This window comes from Ostrinia nubilalis, chromosome 10 (assembly GCF_963855985.1).
Source record: "Ostrinia nubilalis chromosome 10, ilOstNubi1.1, whole genome shotgun sequence".
Classification (NCBI taxonomy): Eukaryota; Metazoa; Arthropoda; class Insecta; order Lepidoptera; family Crambidae; genus Ostrinia; species Ostrinia nubilalis.
In genome coordinates, this window is record NC_087097.1 from 1020642 (window position 1) to 1041593 (window position 20952).

The window sequence follows — 20952 nt, forward strand, 5'->3', positions numbered from 1 at the left end:
TTTATTTGTTGTATACTAATGAAATTAGTACTTACGAATCGTCAAACGCTCTTAAGGAGCCTATACATGTCTCATCTCGCTGCCCTACCAGCGCTTCGAGACAAACATTTGGCAAGTGCTAAGAAGAAGCGCCGCAATAAACTCAATCACCACTGTCTGCCGGTTTAAAAATATTCACATTGACGATTTAATATCCCCTTCGAAGCAATAACATACATTCTTTTCGTTTAAATAATGTGGCCATTCAACCCTAAAATGTCCTAAGTAAACTGAAACACAAAGTGCCCAAACTTCGAGACCACGTGGAAATCGATACGGTATTCCACCGAATTGAGTGACTCCTCTCCAAATACTTGACCATAGAATAGTATTACTTACTTATTTTTATTAATTTACTACCTGCTGCCTTTTAACTATTACTATAATACTCGGCCCAAAAACTCGTGGCAGGTGGTGTAATAATAAAACAGTGCATATCCCGTTTTCTCTCGCACGTGTCGCAGTGGGAGCACTGGTTATGGGTGACGTTGCAAAGAGGCAGGCATAACGTTGTTTATAATACGTAATAATTAATAATAGTCGACTGTGCATCTCTGTTTCAAAAATTACTTATGTATCGAGGTACCACGAGTCGTTGCATCGAGTATAGCTTTTCCCGCGTTTTCACCCGAAAAGCAAAAGTGACGAAATTAATCACTGCCGAATAAATATTAGGTTTTTGTCATTACCGTTGTAACAAATGGATGATGATGGTCATAAATTAAAAAGAAGCTTTTATATGAAAAGTTTGTTAAAAATACTCATTTCTTTTATCATAGATAGGTAGTTACCTACCGACATTTTATTTTAATTATTTCTATAGAGTTCAAGTGTATGCTATGATTGATTTGCTACGAGCATTTTCAAATAATGTACGAGTAGACTAACCATTATTTTTTTGCTTTTACCTTCAAATACATTAAATTTCACAACAAATTTAATCGTGTGGGCGTTCTTTTATACTTAAATCACCGGTCATTTATAATCTAGAATTCACGATAAAACTATTGTTAATCCAACAAACTATCGAGTCCGGGGCTTGAATCGATTTCAATTATAATTATACCACTTAGGCGAAGGACCACATTCATTCACTGTAATTACAACACAAAGCATTAATTAAATTCTAAATCAGTGTGAGGGTTGGATCGCTTCCCGGCGACGGGTAACGGGTTCACTTGCCCCTACCCTTTGTTCTATTTGTTTTTTGAGTAGTCTAATGTGATTCTATAAGTAAATCTCCTTTTTGCGAGTGTTCCACTGATGGATGATGTCAGTCATGAGCAGCATGCCCACCATATCTTGTGGGAGTGTGATCTTTGGAAACATGAACGTGATATAATGCTTAATTCAATACAACATACTTACATCTGTTTCCGATATTTATTACACGATCTTGTCGCGACAAGGAAAAATTTCAGTTTTAAGCGATTTTGTGAAAAATATTATTGGCAGGTAGTTGCTAATTGCTCATAAATAAGATAGGCCCCCTTAATTGATATTTATTGTCCGTGGTGCATAATCTTTTCTTAAAGGTTTTAAACCTTTGTTTGTCACCTGTCATCCGCTTTGCAATGGAGGGAAGTCGAACCTTAATTTCGAACTCCTCTTATGTTCTTCTGATTAACTTCGTTGCGGGTTCAATGACAGTTTAACTTTCCCCCGGGACAAACTTGACCTTCATTGGTTGGGTTTTTATGGCGGTCAAGCTAGATCCTGGCTACACAGGAGTTGCAGTGGTGGGAACGAGAGGTGGGAATAGTCCAGAAAGTAAGGGAGTTATGAACACACTAACTACTTTCCGTAACTGTAATTACTTAGGGTTTAGTCATGGCAACTATTAGTAGTTGATCATGACCATCATTTGAGCTGTAACTCGTCATCAGCAGTGGACGTCCTACAGGACATGAACATCTCCCCACACGATTTCTATATCACCCGGTTGGTAGCGGCCTGCATCCAGCGCCTTCCTGCTATCTCCATGAGTTCAGCGGTCGACGGTGGACTACCCATGCTGCGTCTTCCGGTACGTGGCCTCCACTCCAGAACCTTGCTGCCCAATCGGCCGTTAGTTCTGCGTACTATGTCCCCTGCCCATTGCCAATTTTATTCAGCTTGCTAATCCGTCAGGCTATGTCAGCAAATTTAGTTCGTTTACGGATCTCCTCATTAGTAGTTTATAGAATACAAATATTTCCATAAACGCCTAAAATATTCCTTAATCCAGCGATGGAAATCGAAATACCGACCCCCGAATCGAAAGTCCGACGCCGACACTGTTGGATTAAGGTAAAGTGGTCTTTATACACAGCCCCAATGTTAAAAACTTTTTAAGCATCTTTATTCTATTATGAAAAATAAAATCCAGAGCTAAGAATAAGTAGGTTCAATAGTAGTGGTTTTAATAGAGTACCTTGTGTAAACCGAAGCCGTAGAGCCAAATCTTGGCGCCAGCTGCAATCTCGGCTATATTATGACAAGTGAAAAGCTATCAACCTCGCTGCAGTGTTGTGCACTTTAGTGCATACAAATTCTCTATGAATGAGCTGCTATAAATTAATTATCAAAATACATAATTATACAAACTCTATATTATATGGTTGTAGCCCATTTAAAACACTTTATGCAATTTTAAGGAAGAATTTGATATTCGCGTTATAATAATAACGATAGTCTAAAATTGAAAATTCTTTGATGTGATTGTAATAAACTTTTGCTGCTCGATACGAGTAGAGGAACTATTTCATAAAGTCTGTTCTTCATATTAAATATTTTTTATTCATACTCATATCGCTCGCGGATTCTATTAATCGCATGGATAGACAAACATAATATTATTTTATTGCATATTCCGGATACTCTACTGAAGTTTATGACGAACTGCTTAATGTCGTCAACATCCTATCATTCTATTTTTCATTAACTGCTTGGTTTGTTACTGTGTAAAATTTAACCACCTATATTAACATTACTATTCCACTATTCCAAATTATAATTCTACTTATTGAAATAAAAATTAATGACGTAATATTGATGAGTTGGTATGTCAATACTTTGGCCTTGGAAATATGACTAGACAACCTTTGAAAAATTAATGCTTTTTGTACTACTACTATTTCTATTTATTTATATTAACCGGCAGACAGTGGTGACTGAGTTTGTTGCGGCGCTTCTTCTCAGCACTTGCCAAATGTTGGTCTCGAAGCGCTGGTAGGGTAAAAAGATTATGAGACATGTAGAGGCTCCTTAAGAGCATATGACGATTTGTAAGAACTATTTATTAGTCTAAACAAATAAAGAAATTTTGACTTTGACTTTGACTTTATGATTATGATTTCAGAAAATACAACGAAATATTTTTTTAGGATACACTGAATTGAAGTGAAGCCGCAAATAGAAACTAGTATTAACATCCCTCCCCATACTTTTATTTAAGCACACAAATCATAGTCAAAACCTACTTAGTCGTGTAAAATGATCTCGCCGAGAATGGAACCTGGAACTCACTATAACCCAAATGACTCCATACATAGAATACACATTCCAAAGCAAACGCCTGCGACAGCCGCGAGAGTGATTAGCTCAGCGATTGCTCAAAGACGACGAGCGCTACGCTAAGACAAACACTGTGACAGCACACTTAATCAAACGCAGCTACGAGTTCGTCGATAGTACATTTATTACAGCTAGCAATAGTTCTAGAACTAAGTTTATAGTAACTTGATGACATAGTTATTTTGTCTGAAGTGCGCGCAAAATGTTTTCTCCCTTCAAAGTAAGACCTGTTTGTTGTCTATGTTTTTGGACTCCTTTGGTCCTAAATACGACCCTTGCTTGCTTTATTTTTATTCTAGCGATGATACTGGTCTAGGGATATTAGAGTAAATGAGTTATTTAGATTGGAAGAGCCAACGAAATGGCACGAAAAATTGGGATCTTTTGAATATATCTTGTTTAATGGCATTGAGCATTTTGAACGTATTAATGTCTGTGACTCAAACATCTGGCAGTTTTTGATAATATTGAATTTGAAGAGTTCACATTCGTGTGTTCAAACTGCAGAAACCAGGAACTTTAGCCTTAGTTGAGAGCTCAAGCTATTTTTATAAAAGAGGCCACAGTTGCATTCTGGTGAGTTTACTTACTACCAACATTAAATTAAAATAAAAAGTCACAAGAGGCTTTCGTATTTCGAACTCCAATTTGAGAAGAAAGACAAAAAAGAGTCCTCCAAAGTTTCCAACGGCTGTTCCATTTGAGAACAGAACGCCAGAAAGGCCCAACGGTTGTTCCTGTACATCCATTTGAAAATGGATCGCCGAAAGGGTTGAAGGTGAGGACTCCCACGGCGGTAATCTAATAGATTGCCCTTGAAGTTTAAGGCGATGCGACTGAAGCAATTATTCGAATATCGCTCGCTGGGGCGAAATGTCCCAACTTCGAATCACTTTTGTTCTAATTCCATTAATTTAATATGCAAATAATTGCAAACGAGGTCATTGGTAATTAAACAAATGCAGGTAAAGTCATTAAATTCGTATTTGAGGTGGAGATTACGCTACATGACATCTAGTCTAGTTCGAACTTCGCTAAAATATTTTTAAATTCATTATTAAGTGAATTTATGTGCAGTAAAGTAGCTATCATAAAAACTGATTGGATTAGATCTAAAAAACTAGCCCTCAACATTATCAGAAAACTACCTTTAATTAACTTGAGTCTAATATAAAGTTCTAAGAAAATCACTTGTGAATCTTATTCCAGAATTTACAGCAACAGGTGTCATAACGATAGTAGGTTTATGAGGTGTTCAAACAAGTCGCCGTAATCGTGGAAAATTTGCCCATGGGGACTTTCCAATATCACAACGCGAAAACCCCAAAACAGGTTTGCTTGTATAACTTTTATGGTTACCGATCTTTTTTTGGAGAAGATTTAATTTTAAGACTGTTTTACCCCAGTCATCGTGGTAAAATATCTTTCAGCTTGGCGGTACTGGATTCTAATTCCAACCGACTATAATATTCGTAAGAAATGCTCCCTTACGTTGGAGGGCAGTGAGGGCACTTGAAGGCCCAGTTTTTTGATTCGTAGTTAAAATAACCAATAGTTAAATTTGATAGATGTCAAATGACAAGTGGTTAAATATTAAAAAAAAATGTGTTTTTCGAACAATGGTTAGCTTGACTTTTAGTACATTTATTAACTATTTATTTACAATTTGTTAATATTTAACCATTAGTAGCATTTAACAATTAGTTACTATGATTCAAAAAACTGGGCCTAAGTCATAGATCTATTGACTCATGTCACAAGCCTATTAAATGTGCAGTTACTAAAACACAATACAAGAAGAATTCTATTAAAAAGATAGTAACGAAGGAACTTATCGTTCGAATTAAAAATGTCTGCCCTAAAAACGTTGTGTGAGAATTTTGACGAACATTTTCTTGACAAGCCTTTGCTAATGACTTGGGCATATAGTGACGCATAGCAACCGGCTATTATGATAATGGGCTCGCGTGTAATGAAGTATCATTACGTAGTTCTTTCGGTCGTAATAATGATGACCTATTAATAACTTAATCCAAAATAACGGTATAGGGTTACAGTGACGAAGGAATATTTTCAACATTAGAAGGAAACAAAAAATGGATAGTCAGAAAATGATTTTTAAATTGGAATAATCTGATCGCGCCCGAGTCAATGTAAAATTACTTTAGGTGAAGTTTAAGCTTATGAGTTTACTTTGCAAAGATCAGTAGTAAAAGCATTGCCAGCATTGCTGCCGTCTATAAGCTAAAAGGCCGCTAAATGACAAATTCTTATTTTGAGCTAGAGCAGAAAAAAGCGGCAAAATTTTCAAACCGATGCTCCTCAGTATCTATTAACATTTTGTCATGTTGTCATATACCAAAAAAAAGGTATTTTTTTCAACTTTCACATGAAGTAAGTTGATTTTGTAAAATATTAATAATTACTTCAATAAATACACATTTTCCTTTCTAACCTTGTAAAATTTTAAGGCTTGCTTCAAGTGTGCAGAACTAAATGGCGGCTAAAGAATCATAACTGCTTTTAAGTTATGGATTTAGTAATAACTTCCAAAAGAGACAGGAAGTTATTAACATTTCCATAACAAAAAAGCAGCTAATTACACATAGCCGCCTTTTAGCCAAGTAGATATCGCTTAACTTCTCTTCAAAAAATTTTTAACAACTTTTAATACAGTTATGCATAACTTAAAGGCGGTTAATTACTAAACCTTTTCACATAACTGCTTTTTAGGCTAGCACAATCCACATCTGTATTTTTCGAATCCTGCAAAATTAAACGTTAACTTATAAAATCTAAATAAGTTTTGACAAAGACAAGTTCTTTTTTGCCACAAAACTATCGGGAATGGTGACTACAAAATAAAAAAAATCATTCGCTTAGGGTAAAATTTATAAAATTCCTTTATTCTAGTTCTAACAACCTTATTTGCACGTATGGGGTATCAAATAAAATGTAATTAAGTCGTTTATAATGCTGTAATATGTAACCTCAGCTGAATCACAATTACGAAAAAATCAAAATAAAATCTTAAGTCCATATTTTCAATTACAGTGTCGAAACTATAAATAATAGACAAAAAATTTTAACTCAATCGAATTCAAAATGTCTTAGTTACATCGTTGTCAGTGAGGCACTCTCTACTCCAGACGGCTGTACTCTATTATTTTCAACTAATTTCAGTGGGAAAGGAGACGAGTGAATGATAGTATTTTATTTTTCTAAAATTTAAATCTTACTTCTTACTTATATTATAAATGCGAAAGTTTGTATGGATATCTGGATGTCAACATGTTTGTTACTTATTCACGCAAAAACTAACGAACGAATTTTGATGAAACTTTACAGTATTATTGTTTATAACCCAGAATAACATATAGGCTATAATTTATGATGATCTGGGACAAACTAAATTTCAAACGGGTGAAGCCGTGGACAAAAGCTAGTAATAAATATTTACCAACATTATTCAGTACACTGTTTTTATCATTATTACTGTTTTCATTCTTGAGCAAACTTATGTTTCTATGAAACCTAGAAATAACATATTATTGAAATCAAATGAAAATTTATTATATTTTCTTCAACTCTCTCTCATGATTTATTTCTAAAAGCGTTAGTTCAACCAGTATGTCCTAGCAAATGACCGTGCTGAGAATGTTCACTTTAGTTTAAAAAAATGCTCATCTTTGACAAGGTTATATTATTATCTTCAAGGTTCTAGAGTGCTAGGTTAGGCTCAAATTGTAGAATATTTAGTTGAATTTACAAAACTATTAAAAAAAGACACCTGGAAACATTTTTCAGGGTCGATATTTAAAAATAACTGAAATAAGCGCCTGAGTTATTCAGTATTGTAAATTATTTCCCATCTTTGACTTGCTGTATCTCCAAAAAATTGACTTAGAGCATTGGAATGAACTTCAAACGGTGGCAAACTTTATTAAATTTAGTGAAATATGAAGCAACGATACCGGCAAAACGCTCTCTTGTGGTAGTTTCCCCAAAACAGTGAAGAAAGCGCCCAAGTCACATTTTGGCGCATTGTTGCAAATAAAGGTAAAAATTCTAAAGGGACCTAACAACATCATAAATACTGTAAAAAAGCGCGTTTACGATGTTTTGATGTCGAAATTGGCTGGCCTATTATGTAACTAAATAAAGACTCCCATAAGCTTAGGTAGGTACTTAGCTTAGATACTTACAAATGAATGCAAAGCAAAGTTTTAAATTATATTATTACAAAATATAAACGGTGGTTACTAGTGAGTTTATTTTATTGTCGATTTCGAGGAAAAACTGATTTATTTTTGTATTTACAATCGATTATTGTTTTTTTTTTTAATTATATCCATTACAATACTGTGGCATTTTCTTTCTTATAAGTTTTATAAACATACAATATTGTCATTCATCGTCTTATTTCCCACAGAAAGTATTTAAAATAACCAACTACACGCGCATGAAGTGGAGGGTGAAGGAGAAGTTACTAACAACGAAGTAACTAAGACATTTTCAATTCGATCAAGTCACAGTTTTATTTTTTGGATAGCTAAAGAGTTGCTTGTTATGTCTGTTATATGTATTTTTTGTCTTTAGTGTATAGTTTCGTTGCTGTATTTAAAAATACTTGGTTTTTACAGCTTTAATTTTCATTTAATTTTAAATATTTTCATTATTGTACTATTTAGCTGATATTGCGCTGATATATTTATAAAACAATTAAGGTAATTAATTACCTTTAATTTGACACCCCGCACATGCATGTAAGGTTCATAGAATCAGAATCCTTTGCATTTTTCAAAATGTTGCAGCTGCCATTTTGATGAGGCTTTTCTCCGGGACCAGACGTCTTACAGATGGGCTCTGACAGACATGCTTAACAACATACTAAAATTTGGTGCCGGTATCACAGAATACATAATAGTCTGGTATCACAAAGTGAAACTATCCTTACAAGCGAGATGGGTAGTTTGCGGCTTTTTAGCGATGTTTTGTTATTTAACGGCTTTTTTGTTATGCAAGATACAGAAGAAAATATTTATTTTACTTTACGTACGGTCTAATAAGGCTTTCTATGATAGTTTATTGATTGTAAAAGTAGTAACACTACAACGCTTAAAGGCCGTTAAATGATTTTAACTACTTTTTAGTTCGGTAAGAGCGTATTAACCGCCTTTTAGTTAAGTTTATGCAAGGTATTATACTTTAACGTAACCAAGGTAAAAAACCACTAAAATACTTTTGCTACCTTTTAGTTAACTGTCAAATAATAACTGTTTTATAGCTAAGCATGGATAGTAAAAATGTTCAATCGATCCAAACGTTAAAGTAGTATAACTGCCTTCTAATCTAGTTTTGCTGTTTAGCGACCTTTAAGCGATGTGAAGTTTTATTTTTTTGTATTTAGCTGCCTTTTAAAATAAAATATCTTGAGAACGGTAAAAGATAGAATAACCGTTCCTAGACAGATCGATAGAGAATTTTTTTTTAATACCATGACATTAAAAAAGTGAAAAATGACCAAATGTCATTTAGCGGCCTTTTAGCTTATAGACGGCAGATTGGGTGTAAAACTACTAATAACCAAACAATATAATTTAAAAATTATAATTGCAACCAAACTCTACCTAAGTATTTCCTGAAGTTAATGATTCTTCTAATATACAAAAATATTTTAAATCTATTTCAAATTAAATGAACTAACTCTCGTTGGACCAACACTATCCAATAATATTAGCAACCATCCTACAAAACATCGTCTATCCACTTAATTCATGACCTAACCCGATCTGTATTCCAGTAACATCTGGGAATAGTACTCATACATTTACAAGTCCAATTACTTTTACATCTGTATCGTTGGCCCTAATTCTGGAGTATCTTTTAGTGTTTACAGTGCTATAAATTAGGGTTGACAGCCCTAGATCCACGTGGGAACGATAAATCTTAAGGCAGTGCTCAGAATTTAATATACTGCCGTGGAGGACACCGCGCCCATATTTATGTACTGGCCTAATGTGTTTTTTGGTAATGACTTTGTGTTGGCATATTTGCCGGTTTTATTTATTCTTTCGATGTATTTTCTTTATTTGGAAAACATACAGCTTACAGATTAACACATAATTATGAATTTAGTATCAGTAAATGAAGTGTTTTTGAAAATATTTACTTCATATAATCTCGATCTACCATCATAGCCATTTCCTTGGAATATAAAGGAGCCAATTTATAAGACTTTCCATAAATGAAGAGAACATTATATTTACAATAACAAAACATCCGCTCAGCCTAAGAATTAATTATAATGAGTGAATTGACGAATATTGAAAGAGCAAACGAAAGTTAAAGTAAACAAGCTAAAAAGTAAAATTAACGATAGGTAGGAAACTTAATAAAGAAGAAAAAATTTTTTTTTCTGAAAATCATCTCTTTACGCATAACTTTAATTATTATCTTAATAAAATTTATTTAATGTAATAAAATACAAATTGACGAAGTGTAGGAAGATATACTTGGGACGTGTAATAAGTGCCCTGGAAAGGGCCTATGTACTGAATAAACTACTTGAATTTGAATTTTGAAAATAAAGCTTTTAGACATTGGAATTACTGCCAAAGTTAATAATGACAGCATCGCCATATCTTTATGTCGTTGTAGAATGCTAATAACGAGATTGGATTCAGTGAAGGAAAAACAATTCGCCAATAAATTTAATAAGATCGATCATGATGAAACGTAGGGCGTGTTGAGAGCCCGAATTTAATACAATGTCTGTGTAGGGGATAATCTTGCCAGTGTGAAAATTGAAAAACAGAATCACTTGGAATTACGTTTAACATTAATTTATATCTTTTTCAAACTAACTACCATGAATGAAAAAGCATTTTAGTTTTTTAGTTCATCAGGCATAAATGGCAAAATAATTTTCTTGGCTATATTTGGAATCAAGAAAAAGAGAACAAATTTTTTACCATGTGCAAATAACTACAGTTTCCCTCGATTCAATCCAATAACACATAGAAACTAGTCGAACATTAATTACTTTTGTCAATATTAATAAGGGTCGTTCGTTAGTAACATGAATTGGAAACAACATCGGACTCAATATAGAGCCTTGAGAGACGCCCATAAATTCAGCAGTAAACAAACCGATTTCAAACATCGTAACATAGCGTAGTAAGAAAGCTTGAATTATTTATAGCAATACGTATCCAAGACATATAAATTTTCTTTGGCTGCCAGAGTTTGTGAGCTGTTCAAATATGTATACTTATCATTCAAAAGCTCCAACTTGGTCGCAGTGAGGAAATTATAATTTCCGCGTACTTCTGGGGTATTCCAAGGCCAAAAGTTCATATTCGTTAAAAGTTTGTTGCTGCAGCTGAGTAATTAATTATTACTTTTGAAATATTATGTAGGTTTTTATTGTGGCTTGTCGATGTTCATACATACTTTATGACTCGTGTAATATGAAAGAAAAATATGAAGTTGAAATTTACATAAATAACATAAATGTGCTGTCTATTTCATAGTAAATAACCATATTATCTTACCTATAAATAATAACATTGTTAAAATGACATTTTGTTTTTTGTTTCAGAAAGAACCTGGATTTTTCACAGGAGATATTTTAGAGGTAAGCAAAAACAAAAAAACTATTACGAATAAGATAATTATTCAAAAGAATCGAAGGCCAACAGGAAAACATTTAACACGCGTACCTATTCACAAACATTACTATGAGGTCTCACAGTGCGCGTGGACGCACAGGGACCCAAACACCTATTTATAGATAATACTTGAGTAGCGGAGTGACACACACGAACCAATCACAGAGCTCTATTCAACGCTGTGCGTTCGACTTTTCATAGTGTTGCTGCTTCACATTGCAAGCATCGTTTGTGAATACGGGTGTAAGTTAGACTAAACAACTAAAAAAAATATGTAAAAATCACACAACATAGTAAAGTATTATAAGTAAGCATAACGATAACACTAGAATTGAATTCAAAGAATTCAATTTATAAACTGGTTGAAAACATAAGCACTAGAGATGGCTGAAGTTTAGGGTTCTTCAAATAAATCTCAAAATAGTCGTCGCAAGATTTCTTGTTCGAAATTGCCTAACAAAGTTTCTCAAATTGGTTTCGTTATCATTTCTTTGTAAGTCTTCAAAAACAATTTAAACTGTGTTTTCGTTAATTTTAAGTTTGTTTGAATTCTAATCTAAGACGTTACTAGTTTAAGCATAAATTCTATTTGAGGGTTTCAAAAGAAAAAACACGTGGCTAAATGAAATTAAATTAGATCTATATTACGCTTGGACGAATATTAAGTAATCGATGTTAACTTGTTAATTTGATGGCATAATCTTCAATATCGGAAAATTCATGCATGAATAATCGTCTAAACTTAAAGTTTCTATTAGAATCGATCAAACTAATCAACCACTCTGAAACACAGTTCATCTACTCTGGCTCTTACTTCTTCGGTGGCACGTGTATAGATTTGAATGTTAAGTTATTAACTACTATCATATACACTAATATGGTCCATTATGTCTTAAGACTATACTTTCACTCAGCCTTCCGGATTTTCTGTCGCAGTCCCACATTCAACCAATTATCTTCGACTAGCGGCCGCCTGCGACTTCGTACGCGTGGATCCCGTTTTACCACCTTAGGGGTGGAATTTCGTAAAATCCTTTCTTAGCAGATGACTACGTCATAACATCTACCTACATGCCAAATTTCAGCCCGATCCGTCCAGTGGTTTGGGCTGTGCGTTGATAGATCACTATGTCAGTCAGTCAGTCACTTTTGAGTTATATATATTTAGATAGATAGAAAAGGATAGATTGATCCAAATAAAAGCAGCAAGGATTGGGCGTAGTTTATGTAGAGAGCGTGACATTGGTGTGTGGTCCGACACATTTATTTATTATATTTATCTACTGAACCCATGCCTTTTCCACGCTCTCCTTTCGCCTCCGTCGTATAACGTTCGCCCGCGCGCGTTTTATGTGCCATTTCGATGTAAATGGGGGGTTCCCCTGCGTCCTGCCGCTGGTGGTAATAATCTACTTTCGATCGCCGTTTTATTTAACAGTCGCTATTCTATCTCTTTGTCGAGTGAGAAATGGCAGCTTAGAAATCATTGTGCGATTTTAAAAGCGATTGAAAAAATATTTCTACAAGGTGGCGTGGACGGATTGAAACGAGGCAATAATAATATATAATCTTCTAAATATACAGGGTGGAATTTTCTAATGCCACCTGGAGGGAAACTACTCTTAATATTGTAGATAGAAAATTTTTCTCAAAGAATACATTCCTTTATTTTTGAAAAGAAATAGGACAGAATTATAAGATTTCCAAAAATTTGCTTGCCACACCCGGGAATCGAACCAACTAAAATATGTTAAAAATTACACCCTGTATTTTTATTGCATCGATCGTTAGGCTCAAGGATAAGGATGGAATCTCTCTAACAAACTTGATAAATCAAATAAAAGAAAATTGTATGGTACGGTAGTGAATTTTCGAAAAATTTTCGAAAATCTATGAATGCAGTTCTCTTACTTTTCAAAAATAAAGGAATGTTTTCTTTCAGTAAAATTTTCTATCTGTAGTATTAAGAGTACTTTCCCTCCAGGTGGCATTACAAAATCCCACCCTGTATAAAAGGAGAAACTGACTGACTTAGTGGCATATCAACGCACAGCCTAAATGGCTAAACGTAGGCACTTGAAATTTGGAAGGGACGTAGCTTAGGTACCGTAGAGGTGCACTAAGAAAGGAATTCCTGAAATTCCCACGGGAACGGGAATTAGCGGGAAACTCCTTTTGTGTGATAAATCTAAACCGCGTAAGATAGATGAAGGGGGTAAAACGGGATCTACGCGTACGAAGTCGCGGGCAGCCGCTAGTCACTACATAACCTACAAAGTAGTTAGACGGGGCTTACAGAACTGAAATCATGAGTCATTTAGTTTTCCTCCAAAAAGTTTAGATTGAGAACACTATTGACTCTAGAAATATTAGTAGGCTAGTTTATTTTTTCACGTAAACATTCTCTATTAATGTTCTTTAATAGATCGAATGCTGAGATTCCAGACATAATTGGAAAGTAATTTTGTCACCCCGGATCGATCACGATCTACGAAAGGTAAGAGATATTGCACATAAATTATTGTATGTATAAGTAATAACACGAGCAAATCTACTTGTGCCACTTTAATAAATCATACAAGGTTAAGTTCGCATGAACAACCGTAACAAGAAATTAACAAATGATGTGTCAAACACACTACTCTGAAAATGAAACACAATCAAGTAATTTTTTAGGGCAAACACATTATGCCAAAAGTAGGTATCATTAATCAACCCACAAATTCTACTGACTGCCCACTATACTCTGATTATAGTGATAAATAGCAGCCAACGATAGTAAACGTCACAGTTATCATACCTATTATTGCCCATCCTATCGTAATATGCGTTAATAATGTTAATACTCTTTACGATTAACGAAATTAATTTCTGAGTATACCAAAGACAAATGAAGACAGCCAGTATCTAAACACGCTCATTTTGGGGAAGCACACACATAGGCTGAGTTGCACCACCTAAATTTGACCGTAACTATAACGATAACCGATGTTTTTTGTATGGAGTTTGACAGATTTTTGACTTTTATCAAAGTTAAAGTAAGATGGTGCAACCCAGCCATAGTCTTTCCTGATTCAGAATGCTTGATGGTATCTTATAACAGCCTTTTTTGTGGTTGTCTTATGGTCTTTTGCATAATCAACAGTAACTGTGTAAATCTTCTTCTGATTAATTTCGTTGCGGGTCCAATGACAGTTTAACTTTCCCCCGGGACAAACTTGACCTTCTTGACTTGGTTGGGTTTTTGTGGCGGTCAAGCTGTAGATCCTGGCTACACAGGAGTTGCAGTGGTGAGAGGTGGGAATAGTATTAGTAACTGTGTAAAGGAAACTCTTCACTTTACAAGTTTAGTTTCTACAAACTAAACTTGTAAAGTGAAGAGTTTCCTTGTATGTATTTGTCGTCCTGTGTAGACAGGACTACTCCTGTCTACACAGGACGACAAATACATAGCTTGATATGCAAATAATGTACCTAACACTAAGACGTTTCACGATCTGAACCCGCGAAATAACTTGTCTGTTACTTAGCCCAATTTTGCACGAAGTTTGTCCAAATAGCTGTTCAGATTGTTAATAAATAATGAATCCTGACAACTCGCTTAGGGGGAAGTGCTTCAGATAGCACAAACAAATTGTTCTACTGAGATTGACAGCTACATCGTTCTTCGTAAAGTTAATTAAAATTCAAAATGACATCAACACTGCCTTAGCTATACGTACATATTTATTAATCTAAGTGAATATTTATTGATCAAGTGAATTCATGTTTGTTTTTTCTTTATCGTTTATAATACTTATCAGTCGGGCTAGAATGCGCGCCGTGATAAAATCTTATTGCTGACTTTAGTCGACAAATGGATAGGCTTATCGCGGAAAATCGACATAATACCTCTATAGAAGTTTATCTTGTCGCGCATCTTAGGCTTATTAAGTCCGAGTTGCACCACCTAACTTTGACCGTAACTATAACAATAACCAGTGCTTTTTGTATGGAGTTTGACAGATTTTTGACGTTTGTCAAAGTTAAAGTAAGATGGTGCAACCCAGCCTTAGATTGAAATTGCTTCAAATAAAATTATCTTTATGAAAAGCTGGCTGTTTAGTAATTACTTTGGAAGTATTTATTCAGAGTAAAACACGCCATTTGATAATTACAGCTGATCGACATTAATAAATGTCCACGTGACACGTGAGTAATTGCAAGAGAATGGAATTTTAAAGCAATATTGAGTCCATGACTCTATCAAGTTTTTGTTTTACACCTACACAACTGTTTTTAATTGCCGAAGCAATTTTAAGGAGTGACTATTTACAATGATTCAAGAAGAAAAAGGTAGTTTTATATTTGTCTTAGATACTTACATTCAATAGTAATATTATAGGAACATTGATATTATGGATTGTCATCGTCAAAATAGTCGCAGATTTCTGTTAAGTTTTTCAAATGATGACTTCTGAGCTATCTTTTTATACGTTTGTATATGCCTGAATTTCTGGAAATTAATTTAAAGCTGTAAAAAAAATTAATCCCAAAAACTTCCTAGTAGAGTCCAAATATCAAACTAATTATCCTAAGAGAAACCGACTTAAGGCCGATTCGACTAAACTTTTATCCGAGAATAACTCCTGGTATAGCACATTAACAGTTTTAGTATGGGAAATATGTCAAAACTGACGATTTATTCTGAGATTTATATGTACTCTTGTTTGGTCGAATCCACCCCTATAGATTCGAAGTGTTCAACTACGCGCCTGAGTAGGCGCCCGGCCTAACAATTACTGGGCCCAGATGTGCTAACTAAATCCATTTAAAACTACAGCGCTAAATCCGTCCGCAGCCGTAACTTGGGCGGAACAAAACCGTGACATGATAAGTACGAAAAGCGATTGATTTAGGATACTTAAGTAGTACTGCAACGATGAATGGAATGGTAATTGTTAAGCCTTGCGAGTATTCACGTATTTGCACTGCCTAGTGTTGAAACTGCTAAACAGTTTTCAATTTAATTACATTTGTTAGCAATTGTAAATTACTTAGGTAGTAGAGATGGGTTATACTAGGTTTTGATACTAGGTCCTATTCCTAGTATTTATTAATACTCGATCCAAATACCTATTCCACCTAGTACGTAGTAATTTAGCATACTTGACGCAAAAAGTTGGCGTATTTAAAAGATATCAATTTCATAACAATATTTACATATTTTTTCTTATTTACATGAATATGGTTTGACTACGTTTGTGTGCGTTTGCTTCGTCGCGCTCAAATTTGTTTGGTCAGACAGAGACGGAGTGAATCTCTACGTTCGCACATAAGCTTAGCGAGAAAATACTAGGTGCGCGTAATACACGACTACGGATTACGCAATAATAACCTCTATTACTTTGATGGTAGGGTCGGAAATCGTGTAATTTATAAAATACTAGGTGGATCAAGTATTTAAAAAATTGGAATAGGTGCCGCCTAGTACTGTAAAATACCTAGTGTGTGGATCTGTTCTAGTAAATACGTCTCATCTCTATTAGGTAGGTACTACATAATTTTGTTAATCCATACTGATATTAAAGCTGAGTTGCACTTGCACAATCTAATTTTAACTGTACCTATCGGTGCTTTTTGTATGGAGTTTGACAGATTTTTGACGTTTTCTTAAATTAAAGTAAGATTGTGCAACCCAGCCAGTTAAAATGCGAAACTATTGCCAACTCTGTATACATGTGTTTCATTATCACGCTCAAACTACTGAACCGATTTAGATCAAATTGAGACCCAGAGAATACCCAAAGGATAATAGTTTATCCCGGTTTTCGAAAAGGGGACACACATGCAATAAAGTTTTCTGTGACAGACCGTCACGAGGGCGAAACATTTTTATTAAAAAGAAGTACTTTTCATTGAGAACGTATGCCAAAAATCCTGTAATATTCCAAGCCACAACAAAAAATGAAGCCTACTCGTATGTGTAGCCTGTGATAGTTATAATATTAAAAGCCTAACAAATTGATGTCGGTGGTACTAACAAGGATTGAATGACCAAATTGCGTGTCTGTTAATATTGGTTCAATACATTGTTTCCATCGAAAGCTCTCTGTATTAGTATCATTACATTTACTATTCATTATGTAGGTTCGTCAATAAAGCACATATTGATTAAGGACACCGATAATGCAATATCAGCTTTATCATTTTCTGTTGTGTTCTCTCATGTAATAATAGTTACAGGATCACCCTTCATAAAAACAATCTACTGCTCGTAAATATATGTATATCTAGAAAAGCGAAAGGTCACTGATTGACTGACTGATTCACTCACTCACTCATCACGAAATCTCAGAAACTACAAGTGCTACGAGTCTCAAATTTTGCATGGGGGTTCCTTTTAGAAAGTAGGTGCTCACTGAGACCGGATTTTACGAAACTCCACCCATAAGGGGATAAAATGGTATCCATGCGTACGAAGCAGCCCATCCAATAAAATTAATAATAATCCAGTTACACAAAACCATAAAAATAAACCTGTATCACAAATATATTTCACTCATAACCTTAAATGATCGAGTTTCTAATCTGAAATGGCGTCGATCCAAACGTTAACGTTCAAATACCGCCTATAAAGTACGCCCTGAATGTTATTTCTAATATAATTTAAGCTTCAACCAAACCAACGCGTGCAGCCGGCGTGCACGATGGCGATGGCGATAGCAATCATATGTCGTGCCTATGAATTTGTAGCGATGAGTTCACATCAACGCGTCCTGTCATTTATTTTGCCTATGCACGCGCAGTGATCGCCATCGCCGGCGCGATCATAGGCCAATGACAGGTCGCGTGTACTGTCATGGGTCGCGGTCAGGTTGAAGCTTCAACCAAACCGACACGTGCACATCGCCATCGCCGGTGCGATCATAGGCCAATGACAAGTCGCGCGACCCATGACAGTTCACGCGACCTGTCATTTCCCTATGATCGCGCCGTGATCGCTCCGGCGATGGCGATCTGCCCGCGTTGGTTTGGCTGAAGCTTTACTGTATCCACGTTTAATATCGCGGGGGAGTATTTTCAAAGTCCGTACCGACTGGGCGTCACTCGATCCCTTTTCAATGTGATTTTATGCGTGAGATAAAATTAAATGGGAATCGATGATCGTGCCACGTTTGTTTTGTTAATTCGTTAAATAAATTACTGCCGCGAACATTGAAAACCAAGTCAAATATTTAGCGGCGCCAATAAATAACGATATTCAAATTCAAGGCTCCTAAAGAGCATTTTTGAAATATTTATTCAAAATGCATTCAGATATCAAATCAAATCAAAATTCAAAAAAGTCTTTATTTATTTTATTTAGATATAGGATGAGGTACTTGGTACTAACTTAAAAAGAGACAAAAAATCGATAGGTGTCAGCCATATTTAAATTTGCAGCATCCTTTTATCTCTACTGATTAAGATACCTAACATTCTTAATACGATTCCTAATATAAAGAATTCGAGTAAAAAAGTTAATCTGCCTCGTCAGCGCATTATTTTATCGTTAAGAACTCTTAATAATGTATATAGGATTCGATAATATACCCCAATATCATTAAGCGCTTGATTATTTCGAAAACGGTTTTTCAGCAAATAACGAAATCGAACTTTAATGAGATCATGTTACAGAAGGTTTTACTGTGATCGAGTTGAAATCAAGACGGTTCGGTGATTCCAGTTCCAGTAATGGTTCTTTTTAAATCTTGTTTATTTTCAAGCTTTTATTATAGCTTTGAATGAACAATACCAGATCAAGTAAAACATTGTGCCTTAATTTGTAGAAGCCTACTACGTGCTACTACTGCCATTTATGTACCTATGTACTGTTTTGCCAGAAAAATTATCTTATGGCCTATCGTACATAGTGTAATAATAAAAAGTAGTAGGTACTGTAGGTATAGTTATTATACTCGTACTTACAAAAACTATAAACACGAATAGGTAGGTACACGCATTGCCTAGATGACCTATAATAACCCCCAGATTTTATGTAAGAGATAAGCAAATGATAAGCATAAATTGTATCTAAGTAGGTACAACAACTTGTGATTACTTGTGATTCTAAGTTCTTCTATATTGTATCAACAAACTATCTCGAATGACTATGTATTACTTTGTTACAATATTCTCCCTTCACACCTAACAAATGACGTCGATTTCCAATATCCCCGCCGTAAATTCCATGGATCTGGCTCCACACTCCAGATGTCCAGGCTTTGTTCAACGTTAGATTAAATTCTAGATTCTAGGCTGGTTTAAGATATCTGACCCGAGCTCCGAGGAGGCTTGTGTCGTGCCTTTGAGTATACCTACCGTTGATTGCGCTATGACTGAAATGGATGGATGAATGGACCTGCAATATCGAAATTGGGAGAGTGAAGGGTAGACTGTCTTGTCGTGTTTTAATTAAAATATTCGAACGAGTTTCCATGTTCTAGGACTTGAATTTTTTATAAGATTTAACTTTCATGTTCCATTTCAAAATAGAACATAAAAATTTTTATTGGGAGGACGGGCTTAAATTGTCACCAGTATGGAATCTGGAGATTAATAAATGTTAACCGCGAATATTGATGTCAAGTACGAATACGGATACTGTGAGTGTTGTGTATCGTGATTACATCACTAGTGGTGTAACAATGACAATATGAGGGCAGTTGAAAATTTTCAAGCCCGCCCGAACGGACGACGCCGCGAACCGCCAGTCTGCTTGTGACCACGGCTGCAGCATCGCAGCCGAAACGTCAAGCCGTGAGTACAAAATGTAACTCGGTCATAAAATATGTCGCGTTAAGACCCGTGTCTTTCTATTTTAATTCAATTTTTTAGACTTGAAATGACGCATTAAGACCCGTGTTGCTAAAAGGAGAATGTTATCCTAATGTTTTCCTTGTCAATATGATTCCTAACACTTTCTCGTAATATTCTCAAGAGACCTGAAACGAATCTCAAAAAGGCCTAAAAAGCATTTCTTTTATCTGTGATCGTAACAACTGTCAGCAATCGTTATCACGGCGAAATGGCGATTGACAATCGAGTCGTGTTGACAGTAAAAGTATCGATTTACATCAAACTAGACACAGAACGTAGGCGTGGGTGTTATGGGCCATATTTCACGAGTGGATTTTCCTAATAAACGTTTTGACCCTATGATACTTTAAAGGGTTATCATAGAACAGTATCTATGTAGATACTCGCCCGTATTCACAAACATTACTATGAGGTCTCACAGTGCGCGTGGACTCACAGGGTGACACACGAACCAATCACAGAGCTCTATTCAACGCTACGCGTTCGATTTTCTGATTCTGTTCGGCTTAAGCAAGCTTCGTTTGTGAATACGGGTGACTGTTAAAACTGAACTTAACAGTCGTAGTTTATTGTGTACCTAATAAATAATAAAAGTTTATTTTTAATGATCATTGAATTCACCGATTTTCCCAAAGATAATTCAGTAATTATACCTACCATTTGTAATGGCACTAGATTTCAATCCAACATAGAAAGTCATTAAGGCTCGCGCGTTCCATCAAAAACAATTCATTTACTACCAAAACCATAAATAATAATATGAGTTTCACACCGCTATCATGAGAAATTATGGAATCCTCTCACATAATTTCGCCTCCTATTTCACCCCTTTTTAAGGAAAAAT

General features: G+C 35.1%; 1 long non-coding RNA gene across 1 annotated transcript in view; it reads left to right on the plus strand.

Annotated features, from left to right (window-relative positions):
* Positions 1-20952, plus strand: part of LOC135075665 (uncharacterized) — a 218928-nt gene that overhangs the window by 95291 nt on the left and 102685 nt on the right. The window contains exon 3 of the long non-coding RNA XR_010258086.1: positions 11198-11233. This is a non-coding gene — a long non-coding RNA (uncharacterized LOC135075665). The remainder of the gene's footprint in view (positions 1-11197; positions 11234-20952) is intronic.